The following is a 9,514-nucleotide window of genomic DNA, read 5'->3' as shown; positions in this document are numbered from 1 at the left end:
AACACTTTGATCATACCTCTTTTCATACCCAGTTTTATTGCATTAGATCAATCCTCAAACAATTGCATGATTAGGATCTAATTAAATTGTGGGTATCGGGAAGTAGATGAGGTAGTACCTATTATCTGTTTTATTATCAACCTTTGGGAGTTACTTCTACGTTTGCTTATTGCTATGCTATGCTAGTAGACGTGGATTGGGTGAGTGTATCCATGACAGATGTGAGATTGTTAATTAATGGTTCACTTAAGGTGGTATCTTAAACACACGTCTGGGTGGATTGAGGCACCTGGGTATTCCAGTGATTGCCTGTTTTTTTTATGGACCGCCACCCATGCTCAAAGTGATCGTGAGATTATTCATGCTAGAAACTTCCATGTGCAGCCACATGCTATTATGGGCTCTAGCATAGTTGATTAAGTCATGTGAACTCTTACAGTGGTAGACTAGCAGATGTAGGGGAAAGTAGGTGTAACTGTCTACCCATCGTAAGGTGCTAACGCTTCTGAAAGACTGTGTCTCGGTCATCCGTTTCTCAAACACTATGTAGTGCGAGAAATCCAACGGAGGAGATCGAGTCTTGTGGGGAAATGTGCACAAACCTATGCAGAGTGTACAATCTAATCATGGTTAGCCGTGTCCCCGGTTATGGACATCTTGAGTATCTAGTTCTTGGATTATGATGTGAATCTCATCATCTTATACTTAACTAATTTTCTTGGGTTGTTAATGATTAATTTTAATTGAGATTGAGAGGGGGTTTACCTTCTCAATATATTTTTTCAACCAACTTTGTAGTTAAATAAAAATATATTCCTTTGAAGTAGGGAAAAATTGGCTTTTCGCAAAAACTGTAACCATAGAGCTTTCCACCAGCCAAATATGCATGTAGTGATAGCATTATTCTGTTCATTACTCTCTATGTGTTACATTGCCAGCATATTCCATGTGCTGACCCGTTTTTGGGCTGCAACGTATCATGTTGCAGACTTTTCAGACGACGAGTAAGGAGCCTTAGGTCGTGGTCTTATACTCAGTGATGCCGTTGGAGTTGATGGACTCACTTTATCTTCCAAGCCTTCCGTTGTTATCGTAATTAGATGGCCTTAAGCCATATTTATTGTATTAAGTTTTCTCTTGAGACTATTCGATGTAATAAGTGTGTGATTGCTACTCTGTTATAAATCCTTCAAGTACTGTGCGTGTCAGCATTACCGATCCAGGGATGACGCTGATGCACAGAGACTGGACTGTTTGAGGTCTGGTCGCTGCAAAGATGGTATCAGAGCACACGCTGACTGTAGGACACGACCACTAAGCTAAAGCCCTAGATCACTACTCTCTTCTCATTTCTGACTCCTCTCCTTTCTTCCACTCTTTAGGATGCCGGATGCAAGGAACAAGTTCGCGCAACCGGATGAGGATACACCTTTTGGACGACACTTGAAGGAAGTTACTAGGTACCTGAACATCGGAATACCAAGCTTCACCGGGACCTACAACGCCACACTACCAGAAGAGGAGCGCTGGATGATTCAAGTTCAAGTTCCAGGAAGGACGTTCACGCCAGTCACTGAACCCATAGAGTTTTCCTTTGATGCACCAACCTGGAGTCTAGGAAAGGGTATGGCAGCTCACATTACCATGGGACGCATTGGAGAAGTGTACCACAATGATCTCAAGGATACTATCTACCAGATTTGTGGGCGCCGAGACGAGCAATGGGAGATGATCAGCACCAGGAAGGATAGATCTATTGCAGCTTTCATTCAGGAGTTAAACCAGCACATTCGTCGCCAGGAAAACCAGATGTGCGCAGACATGATAGATCTGAAGAAGGCAAAGACTAGGATCACGGAGCTAGAGGAAGAACTCAAGTCTACACGCGATGGATATGAGGAGGAAATCGCAACATTGTTGGAGAAGAATGGCGACCTCATAAAGAAGCTAGGAGTTTTCATGGGAGACCCAGCACCAAGAGGAGAAGATGACGATTCTACTTACCCGGAGAACTACATCATCATCGACGACACCGACTCGGACCCCAGTGAGGATGATTGGGAGGATGAAGCCGGAGCAGATATCATGGAGTCTTCGACTGAGCAATTTTTCTAGTAGACCACCAAATTAGTAGTAGTATTCCACCATGTATATAGTATAGTCCAAGCACTTTGTAACGATACTTAGATCGATTGTATGCCTTGTTTGAATTGATTGGAGTGATATGATTGTGTTTGTCACATGTGCATATGGGTAGTGTTTTCCCTCTAGACCTCATTCTATTCTATTATCTCATCTTTTCTAAAAAAACCATCAGATGCCTCCGAGACGCGACACCAGATTTGTTTTCCCACCGGAGATCACTCAGTTGATTCAGCAGCAGAATGCCCTGATGCAAGTGCTAGTTCAGAACCAGGGGAACAACAACAACAACAACAACCCACCACCACCACCTGTGGACCACTTAGCTCGTTTTCTTAGGCTGAATCCGCCGGTGTTCTCCAACAGCACCGAGCCGATTGTGGCAGATGATTGGCTCCGCAAGGTTGGAAGGGAGCTGACCACTGCAGGATGCACAGATGCGGAGAGAGTGCGTTTTGCCGCACATCAGCTTGATGGACCCGCAGCATCATGGTGGGAGAATTACACAGCCACACACCCTATTGACACTGTCACATGGGACCAGTTTCAGCAAGCTTTCCGTACTGCCCATGTTTCAGCAGGAGCTATGGCCATGAGGAAGTGTGAGTTTCGCAACTTACGCCAAGGAGGACGCATCGTAGGCCAGTATGTGGAGGACTTTAGTAAACTAGCACGTTATGCCCCAGATGACATTGCTACAGATGCAGCCAAGCAGGAGAAGTTTCTGGAAGGATTGAATGATGAGCTGAGCATGAAGTTGACGGTAGCAACCTTCAACAACTACCAGGAGTTGGTAGATAGAGCTCTCATGATTGAAGGGAAGCAGCACCAGATTGAAAGCCGCAAGAGGAAGTATGGACAAGGGAAGTACAATTCTGGAGCTCATCAGAAGCCACGTTTTACCCCAAATTCGGGAGGACCTTTTCAGCATACCCATGGGGGAGGAGGTTCGCACAACCATAGTGGACCCAAGAATGGTAATGGGAATGGAGGAAGCAACGGACAGAATCGTACCAACCCATCGACCCTAGCCAACAGGGATATAAGCCAAGTCACTTGCTACAAATGCCAGAAGACTGGACATTATGCAAATGAATGTCCCGAAGCTAAGAATGGAAATGGCAATGGAAGCTCTGGGAAGAAGCCCAACCCTTTCAACAAAGGACATGTGAACCACGTGAATGTGGAGGAGGTTGAAGCACAGCCCGATGCAGTAATAGGTAAGTTTTTAGTTAAGTCATTTACTGCAATCATTCTTTTTGATACTGGTGCATCGCATTCATACATATCAAGGGGATTTGTGGATAAGTTTAAGTTGCCCACCAAAGTTCTTAGAACACCTATGTTAGTAACCTCGCCAGGAGCAGAGTATATGGCAAGCCAAGGATGTTTTCAGATGCCATTGGCCATAGGTAGGCATGTTTTCCCCTCAGACCTAATAGTTTTGGAGTCGCAAGGTTTGGATGTGATTTTGGGAATGGATTGGCTATCGATGTATGGAGGAAACATCGATTTTGTCAGTAAGACGATCCTGCTTACTACCCCAGAAGGAAGAAGGATTAAGTACTTATCCCGGCATGTGCCGAAGAGGACTCAAGTGAATTCCTTATCAGGAGTTGTACAGGAGGAAGTGCTAGTGGTGAAGGATTTCCCTGACGTATTTCCAGAGGAGTTGCCAGGCATGCCACCGGATAGAGACATTGAGTTTTTGATTGAGCTTTTGCCAGGCACATTGCCAATATCTAGGAGACCGTACAGGATGCCCGCTAAGGATTTGGAGGAAATTAAGAAGTAGATTAAGGAGTTACTGGATAAAGGATATATTCGCCCAAGTTCGTCACCCTGGGGATCACCAGTACTTCTAGTGGAGAAGAAAGATGGATCCTTAAGGATGGTTGTTGATTATCGTGGTTTGAATGAAGTAACCATCAAGAACAAGTACCCACTGCCGATGATCAATGATTTGTTTGACCGACTACAAGGGGCTAAGGTATTTTCCAAGATTGATTTGCGATCAGGATACCACCAGTTGAAGATTCGAGAGCAGGATATACCCAAGACAGCTTTTACCACAAGGTATGGGCTATATGAGTACACCGTTATGTCATTCGGTCTGACTAACACACTTGCCTATTTCATGAACATGATGAACAAAGTGTTTATGGAGTTTTTGGATAAGTTCGTCGTAGTGTTCATTGATGATATTCTGGTCTATTCGAAGAATGAAGAAGAGCATAAGGAGCATTTGCGTTTGGTACTTGGAAAGCTCAGAGAACATCAGTTATATGCCAAGTTCAGCAAGTGTGAGTTTTGGTTAAAGGAAGTTGGATTCCTTGGACATGTTATTTCCGGAGAAGGAATAGCAGTTGATCCCACCAAGGTTAACACTGTGACAAATTGGGAAGCACCCACGACAGTTGGAGAAATCCGGAGTTTTCTTGGACTCGCAGGATACTACCAGAGATTCATTGAGAATTTCTCGAAGATTGCAAAGCCTATGACGTAGTTGTTGAAGAAAGACACCAAATTCAATTGGACTAAGGAATGTGAGGCTAGTTTCAGGAGTTGAAGAAACGTTTGTTTACATCGCCAGTATTGATTCTTCCAGATCAACGCAAGGATTATGAAGTATATTGCGACGCTTCTCGTCGAGGACTTGGAGCAGTGCTAATGCAGGACGGAAGAGTTGTTTCATAGGCCTCACGACAACTTAAACCCCATGAGTTGAATCATGCTACACATGATTTGGAGCTAGCAGCCGTAGTGCATGCGTTGAAGACATGGAGACATTTTCTCATCGGAAACCATTGTGAGGTGTACACAGATCACAAGAGTTTGAAGTACATTTTCACGCAGAAGGAGTTGAATCTCAGGCAAAGGAGATGGTTGGAGCTCATTAAGGATTATGATATGAGATTTCATTATCACCCAGGGAAGGCTAACGTAGTAGCTGATGCGTTGAGCCGCAAGAGCCATGTCAACACACTCATGACTGGAGAGTTACCCAAGGAGTTAGCAGAGGATCTTCGCGAACTATGTTTGGAAATAGTTCCGAGAGGCTATGTAGCAGCATTGGAGATTCAGTCTACTTTGATGGATAAGATCAGAGAAGCTCAGAAGACAGACAAGGAGATTGCTGAGATAAAGGAAAGGTTGAGTAAAGGAAAAGCCAAGGGATTTCATGAGGATGAGCACGATACCTTATAGTTTGAGGACCGCGTTTATGTGCCCAATGATCCGGAGATTAGGAAGTTGATTTTGCAAGAGGCCCATGATTCACCATATTCAATTCACCCAGGAAATACCAAAATGTATCTGGATTTGAAGGACAGTTTCTGGTGGACCGGAATGAAGAAGGATATTGCGGAGTATGTAGCAGTTTTTGATGTATGTCAGAGAGTGAAGGCAGAGCATCAGAAGCCAGCAGGATTGCTACAACCATTGCCGATACCCGAATGGAAGTGGGATAAGCTAGGCATGGATTTTATCACGGGATTGCCCAGGACTCGTTCAGGCTATGACTCGATATGGGTTGTAGTCGATCGTTTGACGAAGGTAGCTCATTTCATCCCAGTAAAGACCACTTATACCAGTGCTAAGTTGGCAAAGATATACATGACCAGGATCGTATGTTTGCATGGAGTTCTGAGGACCATTGTATCAGATAGAGGAACCCAGTTTACTTCAAAGTTTTGGAATCAGTTGCACGAAACTTTGGGTACCAGGCTAGAGTTCAGTACCGCTTTTCATCCACAGACAGACGGACAGACCGAGAGAGTCAATCAGATTTTGGAGGACATGCTGAGAGCTTGTGCGCTAGATTATGGATCCAGTTGGGACGACAATTTGCCATATGCAGAGTTTTCTTACAACAATAGCTACCAATCCAGTTTGAAGATGGCCCCTTTCGAAGCTCTGTACGGAAGGAGGTGCAGGACACCGTTGTTGTGGGACGAAGTTGGAGACCGTCAGTTGTTTGGACCAGATTTGATTAAAGAGTCTGAACAGAAGGTGAAGTTTATTCGCGATAGGCTCAAGGTAGCCCAGTCCAGGCAGAAGAGTTATGCGGATTCTAAATGCAAGGAGACAGTTTACGAAGTCGAAGACAGAGTTTATCTTCGAGTATCACCACTTCGAGGAGTGAAGCGCTTTGGAGTTAAGGGAAAGTTAGCGCCACGTTTTGTAGGACCATACAAAGTTTTGGAGCGTATGGGAGAAGTTGCTTACAAGTTGGAATTGCCCGAAGGATTGTCGGGAGTTCACGATGTGTTCCACGTATCCCAGTTGAAGAAGTGCCACGCAGAGATGGCTGAGATACCACTGAGAGATACAGTGCCACTGGAAGCGATTCAGCTAGATAGCGATTTGACCTATGAGGAGAAACCAGTCAAGATTCTCGAATATGCCAGCCGAGTCACCCGCAGCAAGGTTATCAAGTTTTGCAAGTTCTGTGGAGTCACCATACCGAGGATGAAGCCACCTGGGAGCGAGAGGAAGATCTACGGAAGGACCACTCTCACCTATTTTCTAGCAAACCCGAATCTCGAGGGCGAGATTCATCTTAAGGGGGGTAGGTTTGTAACATCCCAAATTTTCAATTTGGAATATTATACATTAGATCATCATGCATAGCATATTTTATTGCATTTTGTTTTGCGATCCTAGAAATTCTATGCAACTCGAGGACCCACGGAGAGAGTTGGGGATTTCGTTATTTTTATATTTTGGGTTTTCTCAAATTTTGAAAATAGGATCATTTGTTTTAATTATTTTTCTCTCCGAAAATATTTCATATCAAAATATATGAGAGGGGATAAAATGACTTCTCCACAAATAATGAAATATTGGAGGAAAAAATATTAAAAACAAATATTTGATTTTATTTGGATTTTATTTGATTATTATTTGAATTAGGAAAATACGCGTTTTTCAAAATTGCATTTAGGCCCCAAATAAATGTTCATCTTGTCCAGCTTCATTTTAGAAGTCGGGGAAATTTTATTTCGGGATGTTTGGAGTCCATTTAGTATTTCTTTTATTTGTTTTTTTGCATGAAATTATATTTAAAAAACGCGAACCGACCTTGGGCCGTATTCGGCCAGGACTCCGCCCGGCCAGGCCTTTATAAGGCGCGCCCCCGAGGCCCCGTCAACCCAAGTCGCCCCCGCCACCGAAAACCCTAACCCTAGCCTGATCCCCCGCCGCCGCCTCCCGACGCCGTCGCCCGAGCCGCCGCAGCCCGTCGTCCCGCCGCCCGACGCCGGAGCCCCGCTGTCGTCCCGCCGCCGACCCCGCCGACCCGTCGGAGGCGCCCGTCGCCCCGCCGAGGTTGACCACCGCCCCGCCGCCGGCGGTTTTCCTCGAGAAAACCGTTCGGTTTTTCGTCCGGTTTTTCGTTCGTTTTTTTTTTAACCTAGATCTGTTTTTTTTCGGTTTAGTTTATTTAGCGAGCACTCGTTCGTTCGTTCTTTTTAACGAACGGTTTTCGTTTTTTTTTTCCGCAGACAGCGAACGTTCGTTCTTTAGCCTGTTCGTCCGTTTTCTTTTTCTCGGATTTTCCGCGATTATTTCTGATCGCGATTTCCGATCTGTTTTTCGTTCTAGTATAACTTTTCGCTCGTTTATCGGAATCAGGCGATTCAAGCGCCTAGAGTTTCGTCTCGAAACCCTCTTTCCGTTTAACCAACTCAAACAAGTTTTTGCTACTGTAAAATTTGACTTAGGTCCAGATTAGTAAACGAAGATTGTTTCTTTCGCCGTTTGACTTTCGTTGCTTCGTTTGATTTGATTCTTTTTACAAACCGGGGTTCTTAAGTTGAACTTTCTGGTTAGATCTTTTATTTGAGTTTTACCTATGCATTAGATGAGTGCTTATTGTATGCTTGTTTGTTTGCGATAGAGTATCCGGAGTGCGCAGCGTGCTACTTCGAATCTCTAGGTTTCACGGATCATCAGCAAGGCAAGTAACATTTTGATCATACCTCTTTTCATACCCAGTTTTATTGCATTAGATCAATCCTCAAACAATTGCATGATTAGGATCTAATTAAATTGTGGGTATCGGGAAGTAGATGAGGTAGTACCTATTACCTGTTTTATTATCAACCTTTGGGAGTTACTTCTACGTTTGCTTATTGCTATGCTATGCTAGTAGACGTGGATTGGGTGAGTGTATCCATGACAGATGTGAGATTGTTAATTAATGGTTCACTTAAGGTGGCATCTTAAACACACGTCTAGGTGGATTGAGGTACCTGGGTATTCCAGTGATTGCCTGTTTTTTTATGGACCGCCACCCAGGCTCAAAGTGATCGTGAGATTATTCATGCTAGAAACTTCCATGTGCAGCCACATGCTATTATGGGCTCTAGCATAGTTGATTAAGTCATGTGAACTCTTACAGTGGTAGACTAGCAGATGTAGGGGAAAGTAGGTGTAACTGTCTACCCATCGTAAGGTGCTAACGCTTCTGAAAGACTGTGTCTCGGTCATCCATTTCTCAAACACTATGTAGTGCGAGAAATCCAACGGAGGAGATCGAGTCTTGTGGGGAAATGTGCACAAACCTATGCAGAGTGTACAATCTAATCATGGTTAGCCGTGTCCCCGGTTATGGACATCATGAGTATCTAGTTCTTGGATTATGATGTGAATCTCATCATCTTATACTTAACTAATTTTCTTGGGTTGTTAATGATTAATTTTAATTGAGATTGAGAGGGGGTTTACCTTCTCAATATATTTTTTCAACCAACTTTGTAGTTAAATAAAAATATATTCCTTTGAAGTAGGGAAAAATTGGCTTTTCGCAAAAACTGTAACCATAGAGCTTTCCACCAGCCAAATATGCATGTAGTGATAGCATTATTCTGTTCATTACTCTCTATGTGTTACATTGCCAGCATATTCCATGTGCTGACCCGTTTTTGGGCTGCAACGTATCATGTTGCAGACTTTTCAGACGACGAGTAAGGAGCCTTAGGTCGTGGTCTTATACTCAGTGATGCCGTTGGAGTTGATGGACTCACTTTATCTTCCAAGCCTTCCATTGTTATCGTAATTAGATGGCCTTAAGCCATATTTATTGTATTAAGTTCTCTCTTGAGACTATTCGATGTAATAAGTGTGTGATTGCTACTCTGTTATAAATCCTTCAAGTACTGTGCGTGTCAGCATTACCGATCCAGGGATGACGCTGATGCACAGAGACTGGACTGTTTGAGGTCTGGTCGCTGCAAAGATGGTATCAGAGCACACGCTGACTGTAGGACACGACCACTAAGCTAAAGCCCTAGATCACTACTCTCTTCTCATTTCTGACTCCTCTCCTTTCTTCCACTTTTTAGGATGCCGGATGCAAGGAACAAGTTCG

The sequence above is a fragment of the Aegilops tauschii genome, chromosome 1, assembly GCF_002575655.3.
Source record: "Aegilops tauschii subsp. strangulata cultivar AL8/78 chromosome 1, Aet v6.0, whole genome shotgun sequence".
Classification (NCBI taxonomy): domain Eukaryota; kingdom Viridiplantae; phylum Streptophyta; class Magnoliopsida; order Poales; family Poaceae; genus Aegilops; species Aegilops tauschii.
This window is presented reverse-complemented; position numbering follows the sequence as displayed.